Here is a 15,130-nt window from a genome sequence, read left to right as displayed (position 1 = left end):
ACGTGCCGTCTCTCCTGAGACTGAGAGACTCAGAAGTCGGATTCTACAGTTGTCTGCCCCTCCTCCCAGAGCCTGTTCAAAGTGCTTAATTAACAAATCTTGGGTATCAGGAAGTTATTTACTTGGCTTCCTCAGGAACTGTTCTCTAAGGAGCTCAAAGCACTGCTAATAGATTTTTTTGTTCTTTCCATCCATCAAACAGCCTCCCCTCCTTCCAAACTTTACTTCATCCCGATCCCTGAGGGATCTGACTCTAATTTGAAGAACTCAGGAGAGACCTTCTAGCTTCGCTATAAGCATCTCTACCCAACAGCTACTATGCCCCACCTCCGCAAAGTTCCTTGCTCCACTTTAATGAAAGAATGGTGGGGAAAGAGCAGCATCTGCAGACCCAGGTCTGCAGGAGAATCAGGTCCTCTCCGCTCTTGGAAATGCTGCTTAGCTGCCCACACCATTTGCATTGCTTTTACTTTGGCCACCCCACCCCACCCACCGCCCTGCTGAGAAGCAACCACACATCTGTGAACCTGCAGCAATCAAGAATAGAACTCACCTGCTGGTCTCTGGCTCCTCTTGGGCCACAATCAGCACTTGGGGACCGTGGGGTGCTATAAATTAGGCAGCCTCCCTTGTACCATTGTCTCAGCTATTGCTGGACTCTGCTGCCTGTCTGCCCCTTGTTCCTCTAAACCACATGTCTGCTGTCCTTGCAACATCCTCTGGGCCTCCAGTGGCTTGACTGGACTCCTAGTTTGTCTCCTCTTGTGTCTATCTGTTCCCACTGAGGCCTCCAAATTCAGGAATCCTCCCTCCACACTGCACTTTGGGCGAACTTGAGGGTGTGCTCATAATCAGAGGCACTGCCTGGCGGAGACAAGAGGTGAACAGAGAGCGTTAGCCCAGGACACTGATCTGCATGGCACAGAGATAAACGTTACGATCATCATTACTATTGGTAACATTTATTGGCACATGCATTGTGCCAGGGAATTTGTATTCATTATTGCATAGAATCCTCTAAACCACCCTCTGATGTAGATGCTACTAGGAAGTGGCTATGCAATCTAAACACACAGTTAGTGTTATTTTATCACAGACTGCAATGTGCTATCTACAAATGGCTCATTATGTATTCACCTGTGTTTTCAGATATAGAGTCACCCTGCATTATTATGCCAATTTCACAGATGAAGAGACAAAGACTTACAGACATCACTGTAATCAGAGAGTTCAGATTCCAATTTAGGTCTAACTCCAAAAGCTGTGCCCTCAACCTTGTACTATGTGAATCTACCACGTGGGTGCCAGCCCCGATGATCTCTCCACTCCTGAAGGCTGCCCCACTGCGCATGCAGAGAGACTCGGACAACCCCATCCATAACGTAACTCAGGGAGAGGGTTCCATGGGGTGTGGGAGTTTTAGAACTAGAGGATCTCAGAATTTGAAAGAACCTTAGGGTTGCATGCAGTGATTCTGAACTGTTTCTGAGCTACTTAAGAATAATCAATGCTATATGCACACATATGCTGTGGCCTGCACTTTGGGGGTTCTTGGACCCCAAGAAGCCTGGCCTTGGACCAAAGTGCCTTGGCTGGCACTCCCCTCCCCCTTGCTCCTTTTCTCCATGCATGTACATATCCTGGGTCTGGCTTCTTCAAGCCATTCAGGTTAGATTACGGCAAGCTAATGACTCCTATCTAGCCCAAATCCCTGCTTGTGCAAAAATGGAATCAGGCCAGGAAAGGAAAGTTCTTTGCCCAACATCACAGAGTTAGTGGGGCTGGCAGAGCAGGCCTAGAGTCAGAGTGGATCACTTAGGCCAGAAAGTGTCCTGGGTGCTGAGGATCAGCACCTGGCCCACCCAGGGAGAGCAGCTGCCCCTAGGGCCCCTAGGTCAACCACTTCAAGGGAGGACCAAAGCCTCAGTGTGCAGCCACTAAGCTCGCTCAGGGGTCTTCTGTCTCCCTTGCTGCCTCCTCTCCTGCTAGCCCATTCTCACCAGCTTTGAGGGCTTCAAATTAGAGCTCCTGGTCCAGGAGAGAGCTGGAGAAGAGCTCAGGGAGGCTCTTTAGGGAAGAATGAGACAGTCTTTCAGGAGAGACTCTGAGCCCCCCAGTCCTGGGAGCCACGTTCTCTATGTAAAGATCACCCTAGCTTCCCAGAGCTGAGGCTGTTCATCTCGGAAGCCATATCCTTCTACTCGGGGATCTAACCCAGGGATGAGGGGCCAACTCCAGCTTGAACCTCAACCCTCTGGTAGCACTCATTCCTCTGGTTACTCAGTGGTTTCCTAGAAGTGCTTACCTCTTCAGCACTGGCTCAATGATCTGTGCACAGCGGGTGCTCAGCAGTCACTTCTACATCTTGCATAGACTCTGAGATCCAGATCAGGAAGGCTTTGGGTACTGCTAGGCATGTATCACCCATCCGACCACCCCAGTCCTCCCTCCTGCTCTCTGCATCTGCTGGAAGGTGGTAGCGACTCCAGCTCAGGGGGTGATGGGCTCATTATTGTGTCACTAGGAGCCACCAGTGTCAGCCATAAATATTAACAGCCCTTGTTATGAACCCCGCTCAGTGCGGCTGCTTAAGTCCAAGTTTACACAGTAAACAGTGCAGTTCATTTATTTGATCGAGGGAGCACTCTTCAGACGAGCTAATAGCTCTGCGCCCCCATCCCCTGCTTCTCTGTTAGCTCAGCAGGCATAGCTCTGCAGGCAAGGGAGGCTCCACTGCTACTCAAGGCCAGCATTGGCTCTGTGTCGACCAGAGGCCAGGCCCTTGGGGACAGCAGGCCAGGAGGCACAGGGCTAGGGCAGGGCCTCCTGCCCTGAGAGCTGTGGGACAGCTCTCCTGGGAAGCAGCAGCCTCCACAGCTCCTCTGGGGCAGCCAATTATCAGCACTTATCAGCTCTCCGTGGCTGAATCCAGTTTCTAAAGTATGAGCCGACATGGACACTGGGTCCTCTCACTGGTTTAATGGCGAGTAATGGAGAGAGAGGAGTTAAACACTAATGATATTCCAGCTTCTTGCTTTATTTTTTTCCAAAGCCGACCTCAGAGACTCTTCCATTCCACGTCACCCCAGGATACTGAGACAGCACTCCTCACTGTGAAGGGTGCACGTGCACAGGGGCAGGCTCGGTCCTGCCAGGAGCCCAGCGAGGGCTTGGCCCAAAAGTACAGCGTCAGGGGCTCAGTTTCCAGATTTCCCCAGACTGATACTTGGGCGGAGCTGGCTGTGGACAGGAGGGGATTCACATGTGCAGCTGGGGGGCAACTGCAGTGTCTGACTTTGGAAAATTAAAAGAAGTTAAGATGTACAATGCCAGCCATGAGGTGGGCAAGAGGAAAAAGGTGGGGTGGGGTGGGGCAGTTCCACAGAGGCCTGGCTAGGGGAAGAGAGAGACACATAAGCAGCCAAAACTACCCCACTACCCAGAAGTGCAGGTTTTGCCTGCTTTTTTTTTTTTTTTTTTTTTTGAGATGGAGTCCTACTCTGTCATTCAGGCTGGGGTACAGTGGTGCGATCTCAACTCACTGCAACCTCCACCTCCCTAGTTTAAGCAATTCTTCTGCTTCAGCCTCCCAAGTAGCTGAGATTACAGGTACACGCCATGACGGCCAGCTAATTTTTGTATTTTTGGTAGAGACAGAGTTTTGTCATGTTGACCAGGTTGATCTAGAACCCCTGACCTCAAGTGTTCCGCCCACCTTGGCCTCTCAAAGTGCTGACATTACATGCAGCAGACATCACGCCCAGCCTGCCTGCTCCTTTTGATTCCAATGTGATTTTTTTCTTGCTTTCTTCTGTCACTCCCTTTTTTCTCAGCGTTCCCAACAGGAGCTGCTGTATATGTGTGTGTGTAGTTAGGGGAAGAGTCTGGAATGAATCTGGTTGTTACTTTCCTATTCAGTATATCAGGGTGCGCTCTGGGCACCAACTGACAGACAATCCATGGCCTTGTGCTACCATGCTGCCTCTGCCTCAGCGGTCTTGCCAGGCACCTCAGCTTCTCACTGACATTGGCGACTCCTACTTGGACCCCAGCTGATTTGGTTGGGGCCTGGTCACCATGCCTGAGTCCTATTCATGTGGCTAGAATCCTGCTCTCAAATAACTCCTTTGCTCCAAAAATGCCTCCATCAACCTGATATCTAGTGTCACCAGCTGTCCCATCCTCCTCCCTCTGTCACTTGGATCCTGACAGCTACCTGGACTACTTCTAAATCCAACAGGGGCCCCAGATGCCATGCCCTGGCCTGCCTGGCACCTGCTCAGGAGACCAGGGCAGGTTTCCACAGGGTTGGTTCTAATTTTTTTCCCCATCCTCCATCTCCTGCCCAGCCTGCCTCCCACCTCAGCTGGTCTCATCTGCTGCACTTTTCTTTCTTGCTTTCTCAGAGACAAGGAAGGGCTCTATTGGACAGGCCCTCATGTGAAGCCTGGATCTAGCTGCAAAATGCAAACCTGTGATGATCAGAGAGCCCATGGCACTGCCCAGCAGGGGACAATTCCATGGGGTGCAAGGAGGGAGAAGCAGGCCAGACAGCCCTGAGGTCAAATCCTCTCCTTCTGCCCGTTCTTTCACCCTGTGAAGCCTCATAAAATGGGCTTCATAATAGCAGGAAGCTCACTTTCACTCAGTACATATTTGAGGATCTGCTATGAGCCAGGTCCTATTCCAGCTACCATGGATACAATGTGAAACACACCCAGAGCCCCGCCTCACTGAGCTTGTTAAATGTTAGTGTTGGCCTGAGGATTACATGAAATGATGCATTCCAATACTTCAGTGAACATCCATTGTTTTACGTTTGTGGGGCTCATGTTCCCGTTTTTCTGAGTGCTATTACCCCCAATTCCTCCTGTGTATAAATCCACCTCCACTCTCATTATTATTGCTTGCACAGTTGCCCACCCAACACCCCATTCCCTCAGCTGCAGACCAGGGCGGGGACCCACATACTTGATTCATCCTAGTCTTTGGCTGTGATGCTGGTCGAGGATAAAGCACATGGTCCATGTCCAGCCTCTTGGAGTCCTTCCCCAAGATCTTCATTCTGAAGCTGGGCTGACAACCTATCTCCTTTTCTCTTTGTTTACCACTCCTAAAACCAGGGCCTCCAGAACAGTTGGTGGCTCCAGCTCTCCCTGCAAAGGAACCCAAGAGAATGAGACCCAACCTGGACTCAGGTGCGAGGACAGATGCAGAGCCAGGAGGCTGCAATCTCTCCTGCCTTTTCAAGCTTTAGTTGAAGGATCAATGTTTATCTTTTTTGTTTCTGAGCTATTTTGAGTTAGTATTTCACTTATAACAAGAAGATGTCTGATGAATACAAGTGGTTTCACATAGTAAGCATTCAAAATGTTCCTCTCCCCTAGGAAGGGTGAATGTGCCAAGGACAAAGCGGGATGGAAAAATATGAAAGATTTGGAAAGGGGGAGCTCTTGGAAGTTTCTAGGTAGCTGGGCTTGTGTAGTCTGCATTCTTTACTGTGGCTAGTCTTTAGTTAAATTAGACTGAAGCACCAGGACCTCATCAACTTGCTCATTTTTATGTATCTGTAGACATTGACTGTTTCTATCTATCTATCTATCTATCTATCTATCTATCTATCTATCTATCTATCATCTATCTAATCTGTCTGTCTGTCTGTCTGTCTATCTATCTACCTAATCTGATGTTCTTTTGAGAGTTTCACCAATTCCAGCTGAGCTGAGAGGGAAGGGATTTTGTAATTCTTCAGGATTGCTCAAGACAGTGAGAGCTGGGCACTAGTGTGCCTCTGTGAATTTGGTAGTAGTTACAGCCATGGGCCATCTGTAGGAGGAAAAGAACTCAAAGGGAATGGAAACTGGACAGCTGAAAAAAAATTGTATGTTCTTCACACACTGGGGACTGACGTGGGCTGGGGGGAGGGGGGAGGGATAGCATTAAGAGATATACCTAATCCTAAATGACGAGTTAATGGGTGCAGCACACCAACATGGCACATGTATACATATGTAACGAACCTGCACGCTGTGCACATGTACCCTAAAACTTAAAGTATAATAATAATAATAAAAAATTATGTTCCCTCCTACAAGTCTCTGTTTCCTTTTCTTTTTTTTTGTTTTTTTTGTTCTTACTTTGTTTCTCTGTAACCTCACTTGGGTCCTTTTCTTCTCTGCCCACCACCTCCACACAGGAGGACACCACACAGGTGGATACCTGTCCACCACAGGAGGATATACAAGATAACACATCAGGGTCTAGTAACCACCATTCTAAACAAACACCTGTTCTTATGAGTTAATGTTTCTCCACTTTTGCCTGCAGAAACCATTTCCATTGTATGGAATTCTAACATCAGCTTTCAGCCCTGGGGTAGCTGGTAAATCAGTCACAGTGGCTCAGCATATCAAAAAACAAGCAGAAGAAGAGCAGAAAATCACCGATACTCACTCAGAAGCCTCCTGCTCCCATCTCTCTGGATCTGCAGCCAAATCCGTGGAAGGAAAAGCCAAGGCTCTCACTCAGGGCAGAACTGTAGCCTTCCTCCCATTCCCATTCCTGAGCAATGAGCGAACATATTATTTCAATGGCCTGGGTCCTGTTGGTCAGGACTAGACTTGATGGTAATAAGAAAAGAATCAGGCTACAGCTCACAGGGACATGCTGATAAAACATCCATCCAGGAGGAAGCAGTGTGACCCATAATCCCATGGACTCTATGGTGGGAGAGGGGGAAAAGGAAGTATGTCACCGTCAAATGTCGAGTCACAGCCTCTCTGAGTTTCGATTCTTTGTCTGAAAAAATGAAGACAATAGTCTTCACTTCAAGGGATTCAAATTCAATAAAAACAACCCATGTGAAAACACTCAACACAGTGCAGGTACTGGGTGTAAATTGAAATTGGATATGTCCTATTGACTCATTACAGATACATGCACATGGGCTCATGTGCACATACAACTTCTAGGTGTGACCTGGATTCTGTTAACATATTCTCCAATCTCTTTTTAGTTGTTGGAGAAACAGACAGCATGAGCTGCTCCTCAGACGATGTGATTCACCCCTGCCCAAACACCAGTGGTCAGAGAAAAGCTCAGGCTTGTTCACAGTAGCCCCAGAGCTCAGGGGAGTGGACCCCACACAGTCTGAGGTTTTCAGCATAGGAGCTGGAACAACATGAAGTCTTCTGTCCACTCTGAGTTGATTGGAAAGCCCAAACATGGCATCTTGTCTTGTTCTTGATTTTTTTTTTTTTTTTTTTTTTGAGACAGAGTCTTGCTCTGTCACCCAGGCTAGATTGCAGCGGCACCATCTCGGCTCACTGCAAGCTCCGCCTCCTGGGTTCACACCATTCTCCTGCCTCAGCCTCCCGAGTAGCTGGGACTACTGGTGCCCGCCACCACGCCAGGCTAATTTTTTGTATTTTTAGTAGAGAAGGGGTTTCACCTTGTTAGCCAGGATGGTCTCGATCTCCTGACCTTGTGATCTGCCCGCCTCAGCCTCCCAAAATGCTGAGATTACAGGCGTGAGCCACCGCGCCCAGCTGTGCTTGAGCATTTTATTTCCGGTAACGTGTGATACAGGCAAACAGAAAGGACTACAAAAAACAACTTAATTCAAAATGCAATTGTGCTACACACAAAGCAGAAAGGGAGGTGAGGACAGAAGGCAAGGTGATATAATAGTTTGCGACACATGGGATTTGAAGCCAAATCTGAGCTCAAACCCTACAATGCCACCAGAACCCAAGTGACCATGCATATGCTTCAGTTTACTCATCTGCAAAATGAGAATGTCAATAACCCCTTCTTTGTCTATTTTATAAGGTTGAGGTGAGGATCAAGTGAGATAGCATCATTGAAATCACTTTGCAAAATATTACATAGCTAGCAGTTATGACAGTTGTTATTAATGTGGAATGTGCACAAGAGAGTTGGAAATCTCAAAGAGCCGACCTATTACCATAGTCAAACCATTTTCTCTTGAAAATCTCAGCTATAAAAGGTTAGGTGCATAATGGCAGATTTCTTGCCCACAGGAACCCATTTTCATGAAAGAACAAAACTTTGAAGGATTCCTTCTTTTCCACCTGTATTCTACAAATAAAGACAGGAAGGAAGGCAAGGCTGTCTTGCTGGCTTCTCGGGTGGAGGACGCTGGGCTGGAGCAGTGCCTACAACTTTGATCCTGGTGGAAGTCAGGAGCCTCTGGTGAGGCTTGTATATTTCACCCAAAGTGACAGGGACCTTGATAGCCATTCTTGCATTGAGGAGCTTGATGGATTGAACTCCTGGGGAGAATGTGGCGGCCGTGATCTGCCATAAAGATGATGAATAACTTTTTTTTCTTAAATGATTACTGAAAACTTTACAGCTAGCCAAAGCTGGCTTTCTCAAAGCCCCTGGAGGAGAGCTTTTATAAAGTGTCATTTAATTAATAAGGAGGTTATTGATTGCTGTCATGCATGGAGTACTGCACAAGGGCCAGGTGAGAAAAAGGGATGGAGGACCACAGGCACAGAGAGGAAGGCAGGGGTGGGCCTGGGCCTGGACTGCAGCCCGGATAAAAACCAGGCCCCTGAAAACACTAGATTGCCAGTTAGGGGCAAAGCAGTCACTGTTTACCAGAGATGGTTAGAAGTGAAAGAGATGTTCTTACTTATAGCCTGATTTAGAAAATTCACTGTCATTTTGAGATAAAAAGAGAGGCAGTGTGCTGTGATGGGAGGTTTACTTGGCTAAAAATTAAGGGACAAGAACCCTCTAGTAACCTATGGTGCAGGCTAAAGAGAGGCTTAACTTCTTGGGTTTTAGCATCCTCATCTCTAAAATGATAGAACTGGACTAAATAATCTCCAGGATTCCAACTCAAATATGAGGGGTTCTCAAAAACTTCATAAAAAATGTGTATTAAGAAAACACTATCTCTTCTCATATCGGCAGGTCCAGGCCTGACCGCCAGACAATGCCACTGCATGGAGTGGCTGCTGGGCCTCTACTTCCTCAGCCACAACCCCATCACCCTGTTCATGGACCTGTAGGCGGTGCTGCCGTGTGAGCTCTACCCAGTAGAGTTTAGAAATCTGCTGAAGTGCTATGCTAAGGAGTTCAAAGGCCCGCTGCTACAGGAGCCACCAGTTTGGTTTAAGTCCTTTCTGTTTTGCGAGCTTGTATTTCAGGTGCCTTTCTTTCCCATTGCAACCTATGCCTTCCTCAAAGGAAGCTGCAAGTGGATTCGAACCCCTGCAAATCATCTACTCAGTTCACACCATGATGACTTTAATTCCACTACTCTCCACATTTCTGTTGGAGGATTTCTCCAAAGCCAGTGGTTTCAAAGGATAAAGACCTGAGACTCTGCATGAACGGTTAACCCCTGTATCTGTCTATGCCCCCTACTTACTCATCCCATTCGTACTTTTAATTTTCATGTTGCAGAGCCCCTACTACAAGTATGAGGAGAAAAGAAAAAAGAAATGAGAGAAACAACCACTGGCCCAGGGTAGAAATGCCTGCAGGGCAGTTGTTTGTTGGATACAATACAAGGAACACTGCTCAGAACCCACATCTTCAGCAGCATTTGAAACACTGGCAGCAATGCACAAGAGCAAGATGGTGTCAGAAACCACGTCAAACCCTGACCTTTTTTTTTTTTTTTTCAGACTGTCTCACTCTGTTACCAAGGCTGGAGTGAAAGGCAGTGGCATGATCTCAGCCCACTGCAACCTCCGCCTTCTGGGCTCCAACGATCTTCCCTAGCCTCCCAAGTAGCTGCGACTGCAGACATACATCACCACGCATGGCTAATTTTTTTAGTTTTTGTTTTTGTTTTGTGGAGACGGGGTTTCACCATGTTGCCCAGGTTGGTCTCGAATGCCTAGGCTCAAGTGATCCGCCCACCTCAGTCTTCCTAAGTGCTGAGATTACAGACGTGAGCCCCTGGGCCCAGCCCAAACCTTCACCTTCTAAGTGCACTGGGATGAACATACTGAACGGCTTCAGAGTGGGCAAAGAGGTGTGGGCTGGGTTATAGGGAAGTGGTACCAAATACTTGACTATGTGCCTAAGTTCCAGTGCACCATTACTAAAAGCAGGACCAAACCAGAAACTGCCAAAGAACTTGGCCTGCTTGACATGTTCATGAGTCACCAGACCCACAGCATATATGCTTATTATGATTAAACCCTCTACTCCTGATTCTCTAGAGTATATCACCTGTCAGCAAAATGAACAGTGGGATGTTTGGGGCCATTTAAAATGTCAAATTTTGCCTCTTTCATATTAATTCAAAACTATGTCATGTTTTCTTGTCCTCACCTCTAACCCAAGGAAAAAAGACAAAATACTATGCAAGGGAAGTTTAAACTTAGTTTTCCTTAAGGTTCAGCCCTACAATGACTTTCAGTCAGAAATGGGTTAAACTGGAAAATGTTTTTGTTTCTGTTGCAAACAGAGCATCCTAGGAGAAGGGTTTTTTTGGTTTGTTTGTTTGTTTGAAGTTACTTTGCTGGCCGGGCACAGTGGCTCACGCTTCTAATCCCAGCACTTCGGGAGGCCAAGGTGGGTGGATCACCTGAGGTCAGGAGTTCAAGACCAGCCTGACCAACATGGTGAAACCCCGTCTCTACTAAAAAATACAAAAATTAGCTGGGGATGGTGGCAGGTGCCTGGAATCCCAGCTACTCAGGAAGCTGAGGCAGGAGAATCACTTGAACCCAGGAGGCAGAGGTTGCAGTGAACCGAGATCACGCCATTGCACTCCAGCCTGGGTGATACAGCAAGTCTCCGTCTCCAAAAAAAAAAAAAAAAAAAAAAAAAAGTTACTTTGTTTATTCTATTTCCAAATCTTAGTCTTCCTCATTTGTAGAGGCTACCTGACATAAGTCCCTTTATCTGAAGTCTAGTATCTCAAGCCTGATCTAGAAGTGTGCTCCCTAGTGGCTAACTTCATCCTTCTAATATAGTTCAATCATTCCCATCTTGTTCTCAGAAGAAGGGAAGATGGCAGCAGCCGGGCATAACATAGCCACCTTGTGCATATAGGGTCTCTTCACGTTGGTGCTTGGCATTCCATCAGCTTTCTCTAAGTTTGTACTCAAGTCTGACCTTAAAATGATGTTAGACAATAGGTCCTGGTCAGTTCCCTCTATTTTCACCCATGTTGCTCACAAGCCATACTGGTCTGACTCACGTGTCTGATCCAAATATAGGTACCTCCTGACCACTTAAAACAACAACAACAAAACACTATGCATGGATTTAAAAAAATTTTGGCACCCAAACTCATACTAACTTGTTATAACGTGTCTGAACAGGATCTAGTTTGAGGCACCAAGGAGGAGAAAATATCAGTTTGAAAAGAACCTCTATCAAAGCAACATGAATTTTGCTAAAATTGAAGCAAGAACAAACCTCAAATTTATGGTGAAGCTTGGGTAAAAGAATGGTGCAATCACTGATGCTTTATGAAAAGTTTCTGGGGGCAAATCTCAAAAGAAATCAGCAGTTTACAAATGAGTAACTCATTTTAAGAAGAGATGATGTTGAAGATGATGCCCGCAGCAGCAGACCATCCTCATCTATTTGCGAGGAAAAAATTCATCTTATTCATGCCCTAATTTAAAAAGACCAATAATTAACAGCACAAACAATAGCCAACACCATAGACACCTCAGTTGGTTCAGCTTACACAATTCTGACTGGAAAATTAAGGTTGAGCAAGCTTTCCACTTGATGAGTACCAACGTCATTGTGCCCATGTCAGTTGCCAAGGAAAGCAGAACTTTCAATGGAAATTTTAAACAAGTGAGATCAAGACTGTGAAGCATTTCTTCAAAGAATTGTGACAAGGGATAAAACATGGCTGTACCAGTACTATCCTGAAAAGAAAGCACAATCAAAGCAATGGCTACCAAGAGGTGGAATGGTGCAGTCAAAGCAAAAGTGGACCAGTTTCTTGAGATACTCAGGCACTTTGCTCATTGACTTTCTGGAGGGCCAAAGAATAACAACATCTGCTTAGAAAGAGAGTGCTTTGAAAAAGTTAGCCAAAGCTTTCACAGAAAACCCTCTGGGAAGCTCCACCAGAGAGTCCTTCTCCACTGTAACAATGCTTCTGCTGATTCCTTTCATCAGATAGAGGCAATTGTGAGCGCTTTGATGGGAAATCATTAGTCATCTTCCATATAGTCCTGATTTGGCTCTTTCTGACTTCATTTTGTTTCCTAAAATTAGAAGAAGTGTGTAAAGCATACCGGGTTTTCTTAATAATGTAAAATAATTACATTATTAATAATAGTTACATTGTTAATCATAATTAATAATGTAAAAAAGACTGTACTGACATGATTAAATTCCCAGGAGCCTCAATTCTCTAGGAATGGGCTAAATAGCTGATATCATTGCTTACAAAAAAAAGCGTCTTGAACTTGAAAGAGATTGTGTTGAAAAATAGTTTATATTTTCAGTTCTATCTTTTAATTCCACTTTTCCACAAACTTTTTGAGGTTCCCTCATATTCTATTTTATTCTGAATTGCTCACAAGGGAATGGGATAAGGCAAAAAATAAAAAAAATCCCATTTTGTCTACAGCTTTCTCTGGCTGAGTTCCTCAAAGAGAGAGCATAGATAAATACTGGCATGAGTTCAGCCATAACAATTATAGAGAAAAGAATAAAGTTGAACTCAAAATAGGCATCAGGGGGATATACTGACGTTGGCAAACCTTAAGTTGTGTGTTCTAAAGTTTGGGGGCCCATCTTTTTCTTGAGCTGGTGAGCATCTCCTGTTATGGAAATCCAATTTGAGGCTTCCTGATCCTAGTGACATTAAACATTCCCTGACCAAGAACACTAGATTATGCCAGAGAGCTCTCATCCTGTTGGTGAGGCATTATACAGAATGACTTCAGGGGCTTCAAGTTGAAAGATGAAACAACTTGGTATTTAAGATAAATGGGATTGGGTCTGAATCTTGGCTTTGCAACTTATTAGCTGTACAATTTTGAGCAAGTTGGTGTCTCTGAGCTTAATGGTACTAATGCATATCTGCATGGGTTACCATAAGGATTTAAAAGAATGATGTATGTAAAAGTACAGTGTCTGGAAGAGAGTAGATTCAGTAAAATATTGCTTTTCCTTCTCCTTCCGTGCTTTCTTGCTGTTTTTAAAACTGTAGAAAACAGGATATCTACCTGGTGAATGATGCCAAGGCAGCAGAGAACAGTACACACTGATGGATAACCTCAAGCTACTTGTAAGTCCTCAATCAGCAGCATTAATGACTAAAATAAACCTACTTGGTTTTAACAGCAATTAATGCATGGTTCATATTTGGCATCAGATTCAGGAGACTTGAAGCGAACAACACTTTTCAAGAAAAAAGCAACCTGAGGTTTTGGTGGACTGCAAGCTCAGCGTGGGCCAACAGTGTGATAAGGCTGCTCAAAAAAGTTACTGGAACTTTTACTAATGGGTAGTAATTTATGGATCAAGGGAATGTGAGCATATCATTGATTTCTGGCAGATTGTAGCCAATTCTGGATGTCACGCACATTTAGGTACTACATTGGTAAAACTGAAGTTTCCTAAGAGGATAACATCACAGAAAAATTTCAGCACATCATAGGTGTTGAAAAATAGTTATCGGATCCAAAAATATTGAGATTGGAGTACCATAATAGCCATGCCCTTTGCTAGTTCATGTATAGCCTTTGCGCAAAAAAAGAGAAAAGCCGCTCTCCACAAGTAGGGGAAGCCCCATACCAGGTTTCCCACTCACACTACTCTGCACAGCCATATTCCCTTGTTCAGTGCACAACTTACACAATTGTATGTGGCAACCCTGTTGATAGCAAGACTTGAATTCTTGATAAGATGCCTTGTGGAAGATGGTGTAGATTTTTTCCATGTATCCATGCAGAGTAGAACCTGGGCGACTGGTGGGAAAGAGTTATAGAGAGACAGTGTTAGGCTTAAGAGAATTCCCTAATGATGATAGGCTAATGACTGTTATAACTCTAGTGGAGGCCTGAACAAATCAAAAGAAGGATTATGTGGATCTGAAGAAAATCAGTCACAGAGGAAGCAGATCCCTTAAATCCAGCAGTGGCACTGCCAGTCCCGTGAATGGGACAGAGGATTCTCGGCCAACAGAGTATCCCCTCCCAATGGCAAGGCCATCCTAACGTGGAAATGGGTGCCAGGAGCTGAGGTCAATAGATTCTCTGTATTCCCCAGGGCACTGGCCTGATTAAGCTTAACATGTGAGTGATCAGATTGTGGTCACCTGAGCCACTGAATGGGCCATCCTGTTGATGAACTTCTCTCCTCTGGTTCTAAGCTCTCAAGACATTTTTATTTTGATTTGACTCCACATGCAGTTTTACTAACAGGTGTAGTTTCTGGAACAACTATATTTCTGACTGTAAACGGATACAATTTCAGCCTCATTGTAATTTGGTGTCCCCTGAAAAGTGACTGTTCTTACTACTGTAAGTCAATCATTTGGGATTCTGGTTATAGACATCAGCTTATTGGATGCAACTGCTTTTCAAATGAGGGTGATGTGAGGCCTATGGCATATTAGAAAGAATCTGCCTTCCTCGGCTCACATGTGACTCACTCGCTCTGTGATGGGAAACAGGCCACACATGCTGGTTCAGGAGGACAGGGATGAGGACAGCGCTGTGCACACTGGACGAAGGGACTGCATCTGAAAGGCCTTGTCTTCCAAAGCTGGCTGCTTTTTTTCCTCTTTGCAATCTTCTGTTGTTACCCTGAGAACCCCTAACAAGTCAGTAAGGGGATCCTTCATTGACTACAGTTAAGGCCTCTGTTAAGGCATCCTCTCTTGACTTAAATATTCATTTGATACCTCTTTTCTTTTTCTTCACAGTGAATTTCAGTTCTACTCTCAGACACATGCCCAGGCACTTTATCCTTCAATCAGTGCTTATTAGGTCACATTGGAGAAAGAGAGTGTCCAGCCCTGTAGGCCTCCTGACTTCCAGGTAGAAGGTGACTCTTCCTCGCTATTCTCCAAAACACAACTGAGTCTACATAGCAGCCCCAGGAAGATTCCACTTCAACCCCTTGGGGAAACGCTGCAAAGACTCAGCCAATATGT

At 45.5% G+C, this 15,130-nt stretch overlaps 1 pseudogene; it reads left to right on the top strand.

Moving 5' to 3' along the window:
* The first annotated feature begins 9,017 nt into the window (after positions 1 to 9,017).
* Positions 9,018 to 9,483, top strand: LOC742225 (sigma intracellular receptor 2-like; annotated as a pseudogene).
* Positions 9,484 to 15,130: the final 5,647 nt, after the last annotated feature.

This window comes from Pan troglodytes, chromosome 7 (assembly GCF_028858775.2).
Source record: "Pan troglodytes isolate AG18354 chromosome 7, NHGRI_mPanTro3-v2.0_pri, whole genome shotgun sequence".
Taxonomy (NCBI): Eukaryota; Metazoa; Chordata; class Mammalia; order Primates; family Hominidae; genus Pan; species Pan troglodytes.
This window is presented reverse-complemented; position numbering and strand designations above follow the sequence as displayed.